General features: G+C 42.1%; 1 protein-coding gene across 1 annotated transcript in view; it reads left to right on the top strand.

Moving 5' to 3' along the window:
• The window catches only part of LOC106565575 (testis-expressed protein 264), a 202354-nt gene that overhangs the window by 187469 nt on the left and 1894 nt on the right, over positions 1-12991 (top strand). The gene's annotated exons all lie outside the window — the stretch shown is intronic.

Below are 12991 nucleotides of genomic sequence, written 5' to 3'. Positions count from 1 at the left end.
TTATTCCTACATATGATCTTGTTGTTTTAATCAAGGCTAATGAAAGGGGGGAGGTGTCAGGTGTGCTAGCTACAGCAAATGATTTAGTTTTACATATTGCCCTTAAAATGACATACTTACTGTAATTGATGGATCTTTGAAATGCTAACATGTCAATAGTGCATTAGGAACCATTACAATATAAATGCCCGTTTTTCCTTTCCGTGTTTTGCTATCTTACATAGTTCTTTAATCTAGAACCAATTAAGTTGTGTATGGAAGTAATATTGCAAATCTAAGTGTTTCTGCTTAGATGAGGATTCCCAATCAAGAATCCTCATTAAAACCAAACAGACTAATGTCAGTAAAACACAAACGTCAGACTGGTATTCTCTTCTTAATATAGAAAGATGCCTGCTGCAGCCTTCTGTGGATAGCGTGGGTAGATGACAGAATAGGTGTATTTAGTCTTTTTTTAATTCATTTTTTGTTGCTGTTGCTGTCACAGTCCCCTCCCCTCATGCTCCTCTTCAAACTCCCAGCCTGCCTCTGTCGTGTCTGTCTCTAATTACCTCCAGCTATCCTCCTTTTAAACCCCCCTCTCTTCTCCTCTCTTCGTTCCCACTGGGCCCAATTTAGCAACTAATATAAGCAAATGTTATCTAAAAGACTTTCCAAAGCATAGTCTGCTTCAATTTGGGAGCTTTGTCATGACTTATTTACAGTTTTTCGTGGGTGAAAGTAGTCAGGTTTCGTTGGAAGCATCTTCCTGGGGGCTTTCCGCCAAATTACCTTAAATAGACCAATTATTTCCCATCTCAGCTGCTGGTAGAACATAACCACTATACCTGGCATGGACATTTTCTGCAGCATGAGAAATGTAAAATACAACACACATATAATAACTCCATGGACCTACATATCCTCATCTCCTCCCTCTCATTGAGAAGGCTTAGGATGCCCCCTTAATAGAAAAACTCAGGCCTAATAAGGATCACTGCCTCATATTCCCTTGTTAGACCACATGGGTTTGCTGTGTATGGACTTGTTGGCTGGTAAATGGGATGTTTCTCAGCTTAATAATATGCCATAAATAACCCCATCATCAGAACCACTCTCATATAGACGTAGTCTCTGTATATTAGACAGGCTCAGATACGCTGAACCCTGGACCTGATAATGAGCTTGCTGTGAGATGGAGAGATCTGATTGGAGGGGGGACTTGTGTGAGGGGCTCAGAGAGCCTGTGCGTGTATTGCACTGTAGTCCCCTGTGATACTATATGGTCCATAATACAGTGTGATTAGTTTTTTGGGGGGCCATGAACACAAAAGGGGAGTTGTCTTTTACTACTAGCACTGACTTTGTATTTGTATTTATTACAATTAACGCAGTTATACAAATTTTAAAAACATTACAATACATTCATAACAGATTTCACAACACACTAAGTGTGTGCCCTCAGGCCTCTACTCCGCTACCACATATCTACAACACAAAATCCATGTGTATGTGTATAGCGCTGTGTCGGTCAGGACATTTCGGAAGCTGGTGATTGTCAAGCAAATAATTGTTTGTCTCACGGTAATTGACCGTAATTAACAAAAACACATTTAGCATCTCCTGGCTTCCACACACAGCCTACAAGCCACTGATGCAGACCTTTGGAGCATCCACATTTTAACAAGTCTAATAAATCCATGTAATATAGCCTACACCTTCACAATAAATCCATGATTTATATTAGACAGGCCTAAAGAGGCATGATATGAAGAAAATGTAGTCTATTTCAGAAGAACAGAATAGCATACTCTGAGTTGTCCTCATGTTAGGTCCTGATCTGGCTATGCCAAATGGCTGTGGGCTACTTAATTTAGTTATTAATGTAACTTTAGTTGTTCTACAAACATTGGGCTATATGTTTTGATTTTTAATATTATTGTAAGGCTGCATGATGTGACTAATGATGATTTGAAAAAAGTCACTTGAAAGGCATGAGCTCTGCTTTGTTTTTTTGTGCAGACTGTACACACTACATCAGTCACTCATTCACAATTTGACAAGCACTTGATAATGCCTAGAATTTCATGGCAGCATGCCCATTGTGTGGCCGTAATGCACCATAACTGAATCTATGCCTTTTGCGGCCAGTGGCCGTTGTGCACTTCTCCCTGAGTGCTGCGCGCTCCATCACGTGATCGGGTCTTTCTCACAGGCTACAAGTGAAGACAGACAAATCGAGGATTCAACTGCGCGAGTCCTTATCCAATTCCGATGTGCATATTGAAGATATTGGAAGAACTGTCCACATTTACTTTTCGTCAGACAACAAGATGAGTAGGCCTAACGAACAGTAAAAGCACTAGCTTATGTCAATCTACTGTCTACTAGTACAAAAGTTGACCTATTCCATTAGGTTAAGAGAAATACATATTCCAAACATAGTCTGGGACAGTTGTGGGATGTGATAGATCCCAAATTAATACAACCACTAGCATCCCAAAAACTTTTTTACGCAATGTGGCTGACGCAACAGATTAGAACGTTTAGTTTAAAATATTGACATTATAAGCGCAGCAATGCACCCATGGTAGTAGGCTATAAGCACAAATATTCCATTAGCGGAAAACACTATTGTCAAAAGTGACCGCAAATGCAATTATACATGTAATGCTTTTATTATAAAGGTGCATTTTTATGGTGAAAATCATCTTCATTTTCATCTTCCCCAAACTTGAAACTCAGGCTTTGCTTACGTATGTCAGTTAGGCTCTACACCCCTTGTAAAGCAGATTCATGTGCTTAATTTTAAGAAGTTATTTGGTCACTTTAGTTGTGATACAAACATGATTAAAACATGCAAAAAAAGGCATTGTTTCTTATGGTGGGCATCATTCACAAGTGATTATATATAATTCACAATTGATAGGCTAATATTGTCACTCATCAGACTATTCTTGATTTAATCTTTACATATACTAAATAATATATGTGTGAAATTTGTTTTGATTTAGGATGGACCATTTATCATGCACCTGTATCGAAACCAGGGCAGCGGAAAAAATACATGTCATCTATGCACTTAAATAGCGAATGGAGGAAGCTTTTCCCCTTGGTTTATTTTCATGCCAGCCAGGTAAGCTATACTCCAGTTGTAAATATAAGCAAAGTTGAGAAATAAATATAGTAGGCCTAGCCTATAGAAAGCTGATGGGATCCTCTTTTTAGTAGAGGCCAATACTCTGTTTTCTCGCGCAATTGCATAGCCTATAGAAATGTTGTGCAACATGAGCTTATGGGCTCTCATGAAGTGTTTGACAACATTTTTAAATACATTTGCATTGATGTCAGAGTGATTTGAGCGACAATAGAGTGCAGAGTACCAGGCAGTTAGCAAGTTTGGTAGGCTACTAATGACCAGCAGCAGCATCAGAGCTTGGAGAAGCCTAATTACCGTGACTAATTGGTCCAAATGAAAATGGCACCGACAGATAGGACAGCCGTGCTTCTAGCTCCTAGCCAACTTTGCAGTATTTTGTTTTTTATTGTGTTATTTCTTACATTATTAGGTCAACATTTTTGGGGTGTTATTACATACAGCAGGGAAGAACTTTTGGATATCAGAGCGACGGTAACTCACCAGAATTACGACCAGGAATATGACTTTCCTGAATCAGATCCTTTGTTCGTACCCCCCAGGGCAATTGAACTCATTCCAGAAGCTGATGCAAAACACCACCAGCGGAGAAGAGGTATTTGGAGTGGACTTCTACACCACCCACCACTTCCGAGTATATTACTCGCTAATGTTCAGTCTCTGGATAATAAAGTTGACGAGCTCAGGGCGAGGATTTCCTTCCGAGAGATATCAGGGATTCTAAAATACTCTGTTTCACAGATACATGGCTCTCTCGGGATATACTGTCTGAGTCCGTACAGCCAGTTGGGTTCTCAGTTCATTGTGCAGACAGGAATAAATATCTCTCGAGGAATAAGGGTGGGGGGGATATGTTTCATGATTAACTACTCATGGTGTGATTGTGATAACATACACGAATTCAAGTCCTTTTGTTCACCCAACCTAGAATACCTCACAATCAAATGCCGATCGTATTTCCTCCCAAGATAATTATCTTCGGTTATAGTCACAGCCGTGTATATTCCCCCTCAAGCCAATACCACGACGGCCCTCAAAGAACTTCACTGGACTTTATGCAAACTGGAATCCACATATTCTGAGGCTGAATTTATTGTAGCTGGGGATTTTAACAAAGCAAATTTGAAGAAAACGCTACCGAACTTCTATCAACACATTGACTGTAGTACTCACGCTGCTAAAACACTCGACCACAGTTACTCCAACTTCTGGGATCCTTCAAGGCCCTCCCTTTGGCAAATTTGATCATGACTCCATTATACTCCTTCCTTCCTATAGGCAGAAACTCAAACAGGAAGTACCCGTGCTAAGGACTATTCAACACTGGTCTGACCAATCCACGCTTCAAGATTGTTTTGATCACGCAGACTGGGATATGTTCCGGGTAGCCTCCGAGAATAACATTGACGAATACACTGATACGATGACTGAGTTTATCAGGAATTGTATAGGAGATGTTGTACCCACTGTGACTATTAAAACCTACCCTAACTAGAAACTGTGGATAGATGGCAGCATTCACGCAAAACTGAAAGTGCGAACCACTGCATTTAACCATGGCAAGGTGACTGGGAATATGGCCGAGTACAAACAGTGTAGTTATTCCCTCCATAAGGCAATCAAACAGGCAAAACGTTAGTATAGAGACAGAGTGGAGTCGCAATTCAACAGCTCAGACACGAGACGTATGTGGCAGGGTCTACAAACAATCTACAAACAATCACGGACTACTACAGCCATGTCGCGGACATTGATGTCTTGCTTCCGGACAAGCTAAACACCTTCTTCACCCGCTTTGAGGATAACACAGTGCCACCGACGTGGCCCGCTACCAAGGACTGTGGGCTCTCCTTCTCCGTGGCCGACGTGAGTAAGATTTTTAAGTGTGTTAACCGCTCGCAAGGCTGCCGGGCACAGACGTCCCTAGCCGCGTCCTCAGAGCAGCTGGCTGGGGTGTTTACAGATATATTCAATCTCTCCCTATCCCAGTCTGCAATCCCCACATGCTTCAAGATGTCCACCATTGTTCCTGTACCCAAGAAAGCAAAGGTAAATTAACTAAATGACTATCGCCCCGTGGGACTCACTTCTGTCGTCATGAAGTGCTTTGAGAGACTAGTCAAGGATCATATCACCTCAACCTTACCTGACACCCTAGACCAGGGGTGCCCAGACTTTAGTTACATAGGATCTACTTTTTCCACCCTCTTCCTAACGCGGTCTTCCCCCTCCTCTGCCCCCGCCAATATTAAATAACATTTCACTTTATTGATTGGATGATGCTGTCAGCAAGCTTTGCATAGTCTGGTTTGTAGCTACTGATTGCTAGCCTCAAGCATGTGTCCAGGTGATCATCGCTTAGAGGGGACCGGTATTTTGACTTGATGAACCCATTGATGCGGCCAGTCATGGCTGGTGCTCCATTACACAGGTTTGTAAATGGGTAACTGAGTGCTATTAATAAAGTCCTTGAATGTCACAAAAATGTCCTCCCGTTGAGATTTTCCTTTCAACTATATGATTTTGAGTAGTTCCTCTGGCAGTCATATCTTCAAACACCATTCTGATGAAAATGCAAAACTGAGATGTGTCGATCACGTCTGTCGCCACATCAAATTAAAGTGAAAGAACACGCACTCATTTATGTATTTTTTAAGATGCTCCCTCAAATCCTCATCCACCATTTCACAGCGCCGTGTAACAGTATTTCTGGATAGCTCAATATCCTTAATAGCGGAAATGATTTCTGATTTATTTTTGAAATCATCAAACAATGATTCTGCTGCCTCTAAAAAGGCCTCTTACCATTTCTCCATCCTGGAATGGTTTCTTGTGCTTTGCTAGTATGCAATTTTGAGCTGGGCCTTGTAAAGATCGATTGTTGGGCAGCTAGTTGAGACTTCAACTCTTTTACTTTTCTTTTACGTAGTTCACTTTTAGCTGGAAAGTCACTTTCATATTTCTTGTGAACAGTTTTGAAATGCCTCTCGACATTTCCCTTCTTAGCAAGAGCTATGTTTGAATGGCAGATCAGACACACATTTTGAATTTGTTGTGGTGAAAAGTGGTAGATTTTCAGTTTCTTGCTGCTTGGTCCAGCACTCATGTTAAACACCTAACCGCAACTTCATAGAAAAAAAGTAGTAAAAAAAATAACCACCACTGGAACAACAAAGAATATTCTGTTACAGGTCTCGCAAGCATGGAAATGTAAACGTACTAACTGCAGATGGTTGCTATGGTAGTGACAGTTTGGAAAACAAATGTAGCAACTATAGTGCTGCGGGTTGGTCCAATTTTTATGTCAATCAAGCAGTTTTTTTATATTTTGGCTGTACACTAATATTCGAGAAAGAAGCTAACCTGTAAGAAAAGCATACGGTGCTTCAGAGCTGTGGACCTCATTATCTTTAAGCAGACTCAATGGTAACACTGTGTAACGATTGTCGTCGGGTGATGAGGAAGCGGACCAAAACGCAGCTGGGAGCGAACACATGTTTATTCTTTACACTGAAATAAACACGTACACAAAACCAAGAAAATGCCGATACGTTAACTGCTCAAAAACAAAGAGACAACACCCCACAAACAGCGTGGGGAAAAAAGGAACTTAAATGTGATCCCAATCAGAGACAACTAGCGACAGCTGTCTCTGATTGGGAATCGACAGAACCCAACATAGAAATAAACCACATAGAGCTAACACAAGGCTATAACGCTAACATAGAAAACAAACCAAGGAAAAATACCCAACATGACACACCCTGACCCAAAATACCGAGTTCACCTGGTCAGGGCGTGACACACTGTGAATTGCCCAAATATATATTTTTTTGTGCATACATTTTGAAAACGTTTATGCGGTCTACTAGAAAGATGTTCCCAATCGACCGGTCGACCTCGATCGACGTCCTGGGCACCAATGCCCTAGACCCATTTCAATTTGCTTAGCGCCCCAATTGATCCACAGACGATGCCATCGCACTACACGCTGCCCTATCCCATCTGGACAAGAGGAATACATATGTAAGAATGCTGTTCATTGACTATAGCTCATAGTCAACACCATAGTACCCTCCAAGCTCAGCATTAAACTCGAGGCCCTGGGTCTGAATCCCGCCCTGTGCAACGGGGTCCAGGACTTCCTGACTGGCCGCCCCCAGGAGGTGAAGGTAGGAAACAACACCTCCACTTCGCTGATCCTCAACACCGGGGACTCACAAGGGTGCGTGCTCAGCCCCCTACTGTACTCCCTGTTCACCCATGATTGCGTGACTACGCATGCCTCCAACTTAATCATCAAGTTTGCAGACGACACAACAGTAGTAGACTTGATCACCAACAATTACGAAACAGCCTATAGGGAGGAGGTGAGGGCCCTCGGAGTGTGGTGTCAGGAAAACAACCTCTCACGCAACGTCAACAAAGGAGAAGATCGTGGACTTCAGGAAACAGCAGATGGAGCACTCCCCTATCCTCATCGACAGGACAGCTGGAAAGTTCCTCAGCGTACACATCACGGACAAACTGAAATGGTCCATCCTCACAGACAGTGTGGTGAAGAAGGCGCAACAGCGCCTCTTCAACCTCAGGATGCTGAAGAAATTTGGCCTGTCACCCAAAACCCTCAAACTTCTACAGATGCACAATTGAGAGCATCCTGTCGGGCTATATCACTGCCTGGTATGGCAACTGCACCTCCCACAACCGCAGGGCTCTCCAGAGGTTGGTGCGGTCTGCACAACACATCACTGGGGGCAAACTACCTGCCCTCCAGGACACCTACAGCACCCGATGTCACAGGAAGGCCAAAAAGATCATCAAGGACAACAACCACCTGAGCCACTGCCTGTTCACCCCGCTACCATCCAGAAGGTGAGGTCAGTACAGGTGCATCAAACCTGGAACTGAGAGACTGAAAAATAGTTTCTATCTCCAGGCCATCAAACTGTTAAACAGCCATCACTAACACAGAGAGGCTGCTGCCTACATACAGACTTGAAATCATTGTCCACTCTAACAAAAGGATCACTAGTCACTTTAATAATGATGTTTACATATCTTGCACTACACATCTCAGATGTACAGTTGAATTCGGTAGTTTACATACACTTAGGATGGAGTCAATTAAACTTGATTTTCAACCACTCCACAAATTTCTTAACAAACTATAGTTTTAGCAAGTCGATTAGGACATCTACTTTGTGCATGACACAAGTAATTTTTACAACAATTGTTTACAGACAGATTATTTAACTTATAATTCACTGTATCACAATTCCAGTGGGTCAGAAGTTTACATACACTGAGTTGACTGTGCCTTTAAACAGCTTAGAAAATTCCAGAAAATGATGTCATGACTTTAGAAGCTTCTGATAGGTTAATTGACATCATTTGAGTCAATTGGAGGTGTATTTCAAGGCCTACCCTCACACTCAGTGCCTTGACATCATGGGAAAATCAAAAGAAATCAGCCAAGACCTCAGAAAACAAATTGTAGACCTCCACAAGTCTGGTTCATCCTTGGGAGAAATTTCCAAACGCCACGTTCATCTGTAAAAACAATAGTACGCAAGTATAAACACCATGGGACCGCGCAGCCGTCATACCGCTCAGGAAGACGCGTTCTGTCTCCTAGAGATGAATGTACTTTGGTGCGAAAACTGCAAATCAATCCCAGAACAACAGCAAAGGACCTTGTGAAGATGCTGGAGGAAACAGGTACAAAAGTGTCTATATCCACAGTTAAACAAGTCCTATATCGATATAACCTGAAAGGCTGCTCAGTAAGGAAGAAGCCACCGCTCCAAAAACTCCATTAAAAAAGCCAGACTACGGTTTGCAACTGCACATGGGGACAAAGATCGTACGTTTTGGAGAAATGTACTCTGGTCTGATGAAACAAAAATACAACTGTTTGGCCATAATGACCATCGTTATGTTTGGAGGAAAAGGGGTGAGGCTTGCAAGCCGAATTACACCATCCCAACCGTGAAGGACGGGGGTGGCAGCATCATGTTGTGGGGGTGCTTTGCTGCAGGAGGGACTGGTGCACTTCACAAAATAGATGGCATCATGAGGTAGGAAAATTGTGGATACATTGAAGCAACATCTCAAGACATCAGTCAGCAAGTTAAAGCTTGGTCGCATGTGGGTCTTCCAAATGGACAATGACTCCAAGCATACTTCCAAAGTTGTGGCAAAATGGCTTAAGGACAACAAAGTCAAGGTATTGGAGTGGCCATCACAAAGCCCTGACCTCAATCCTATAGAAAATCTGTGGGCAGAACTGGAAAAGCGTGTGTGAGCAAGGAGGCCTACAAACCTGACTCAGTTACACCAGCTCTGTCAGGAAGAATGGGAACAAAATTCACCCAACTTATTGTGGGAAGCTTGTGGAAGGCTACCCGAAACGTTTGACCCAAGTTAAACAATTTAAAGGCAATGCTACCAAATACTAATTGAGTGCATGTTAACTTCTGACCCACTGGGAATGTGATGAAAGAAGTAAAAGCTGAAATAAAAAATTCTCTCTCCTATTATTCTGACATTTCACATTCTTAAAATAAATAAAATAAAAAAATTTTACTTGGATTAAATGTCAGGAATGTCAGAAAAACTGAGTTTAAATGTATTTGGCTAAGGTGTATGTAAACTTCCGGCTTGTAAACAATTGTTGGAAAAATTACTTGCGTCATGCACAAAATAGATGTCCTAACTGACTTGCCAAAACTATAGTTTGTTAACAAGAAATGTGTGTAGTGGTTGGTAAACAAGTTCTAGTGACTCCAACCTAAGTGTATGTAAACTTCCGACTTCAGCTGTATAAACTGTATTATATTCGACATTATTTTAGTCTATGCCGCTCTAACATTGCTCGTCCAAATATTTATATATTCTTAATTCCATTCATTTTCTTTAGATTTGTGTTTTTTGTGTGTATTGTTGTGAAATTGTTAGATACTACTTGGTAGATATTACTGCACTGTTGGAGCTAGAAACACAAGCATTTCGCTACACCCGCAATAACATCTGCTAAACATGTGTATGTCACAAATAACATTTGATTTGACTGCCTTCATGACTCGTGTCCGCTGGTGTGGCGGTAATACGGACACTGCAACAGCCCTATACGTGTGTCTATAGTGTGTATGTTACCATGTGTGTGTATGCGTGTGTCTGTGCCTACAGTATGTTTGTGTTTCTTCACAGTCCCCGCTGTTGTCTTTTTATCTGTTTTTTAAAATCTGATTCTACTGCTTGCATCAGTTACCTGATGTGGAATAGAGTTCTATGTCGTCATGGCTCTATGTAGACTTTACTGATAACTACTTTTTTGAGGGAAAAGTGTACTTACTACGACTGTGATTTGTGGTTGTCTCACCAAGCTATCTTAAGATGAATGCACTAATTGTAAGTCGCTCTAGATAACAGCGTCTGTTAAATGACTAAAATGTCAAAGGTAATGAGAGGCTGGCCCAGGGTGTCCTGTTACCCTTCTGGGACGCTGACAGGAGATTCATCTCCCGTCTTTCCTTAATGAATTAACCTCTCCATGGCTGTTGGAAGATAGAATAGAATATAACAATGATCGCCTTTCAATAAAGAACCTTTTCTTCGGTTCATCATCAACATGAATGGGCAGTAAGATTATCTATGTGTGTGTCAGTGATTCCCTGTTGGTGACTATGTAACCTGGGATGCTCTCCTATATCACACACCTGTCACAGTAGGATGATGGACATGCTTTAGATTTATGTTTTTACATGAAGAGATCACATGTTTGAGATACAGGTGACTGATTGGTGTTGCCGATTCCTCACTGGAGGCGTTGTTGTCCTGTAGACACGAGGAAGAATAGCAAGCCTGCCGCCTTGCTCCTGCTTCACTGGGTGTGAGTGACATTTGGACATGGTTTAGGAGGGGAGATTTGAGGCATGCTGTTTGCTGTGTCTCTTTCTTACATTAATCAATGCTCAAAAGGTCTCACATAATTGTGTCTATTTTCAGCCCATCCATTTCTGAACAATGGCCACAGAGCTGGGGCCTAATTGAGACGCCAGTGCTAATTTTCAGCGAGAGCCATGATAGGCAGGGACTCATCTCTCCGGCCCCAAAACGATACAGACGGGGAAATGGCAGAGGTCAGACTAGCTTTTCGCCATGAAAGAGATCAAGATTATTCATTAATCTCCATTCCAGGGCCGTTAGACCTATACACGCGCGTGCACACACACATTCACGCGCCCGCAAACACATTCACACAAACCACTTGGATCATAACAAGCTTAGGAGGATATCATGACTAGACGCTGGTGGATATTCATCCATCAGAAAGGACTGCCGAGCATAGGCGAATCAGGCTCAGCGTTTGGCACATCTTAATTACTATGAAAGCATTATTGGCCAGTTCATCATGTTATCTCTGTAGCATTACACTAATGGCCCATCCTGGTGATGAATGCACTTATTATTTATTTCCTGTACCAGACAGCAGAAACCACGGCCATTTCCCATCCAGTAAAGGAGTGAGTTGGAGAAATACTAAATGAGTAACCAGGCAGAATGGCATCATTAGATATCGTTTGACTGATATTGCTGTGTGGTTGACTGTGTAGGAATGGGCCTTTTGACCAATGATATCAGTCTTACCAATGCTTAATAGGTGGGGAGTAAAGGAATAGAATTCTGCTGTAATGACCCATAAAGAATGAGGGTGATGTGATTGTAATAACCCATAATAACCTATTACTATGAGTTGTTCCCCTTAAATACCAGAAGAGTAGCACATCTCAGTGACTGGGTTTGTGAATACAGGAGCTGGCCCAAGACACATGCCATACGTACACACACACACACACACACACACACACACACACACACACACACACACACACACACACACACACACACACACACACACACACACACAGTATCCATACACAGAACAGGGCTACAGCGGCACACCAGCATATCAAAGATTCCCTCACTCACTAAGATCCTCTATGCTTCTCGGAGGTGAGATCTGCATTGCAGTCTTGCATACACTCATTCATTCATAGTCCATCCAACTGGAAGGAAGGAAGTGGGTGAGTGAGAATGCTGTTATTGTTGCCTGTTGCTGCCCACATTCAAACTGGCCCAATTTTGTCTGCCTTTATTAAAAAATTACTAAAATTGCAGATATGCCATTAACACCAATGAAATCTCTGTTTGTAATGTAGCTAGTTACCTCCTACTGTATGTGAGCTGTTGAGTGACGCGGGAATATATCAAGTCTATGTCTAATTATAAACGGGGTAGTTTGGGTTGCATTGTGCCTACGAACAGCCCTTAGCCGTGGTATATTGGCCATATACCACACCACCTCGGGCCGTATTGATTAAAAATATCCCGCCTAAGGGCTCTTCTTAAGCACGACAGTACACGGAGTGCCTGCATACAGACATTAGCTGCGGTATATTGGCCATTTTCAGTATCACAAACCCCTGAGGTGCCTTATTGCTATTATAATCTGGTTACCAACGTAACCACCCAGTTTATAATGTACGATATACCACAGCTTTCAGTCAATCAGCATCCAGGAGCCAGACTACCTGGTTTATAATGGCCAATATACTACACCCCTCAGTCCTTACTGATTAAATGTACAGGGTAAAGTTTGTACTTGTAGCTTGCTTTCTCTAATTGTATCTTTTGTCTTTTCCTCTTTTTATAGTTGTTGATGTAATTATTTAGCTTGCAGCTGGAAGAATCCCAACCACATAGATTAAGGACAGTATCTTGTCAGGATGCCAACGCTGTGCCTCTGTCTACACTCTCTTTCTTTCTCCCTCTCTTCCTCTCTTGCCTTTC

Source organism: Salmo salar, chromosome ssa12 (assembly GCF_905237065.1).
Source record: "Salmo salar chromosome ssa12, Ssal_v3.1, whole genome shotgun sequence".
NCBI lineage: Eukaryota > Metazoa > Chordata > Actinopteri > Salmoniformes > Salmonidae > Salmo > Salmo salar.
Note: the sequence above shows the minus strand (reverse complement) of the source record. Positions and strands in the feature narration are given on the sequence as shown.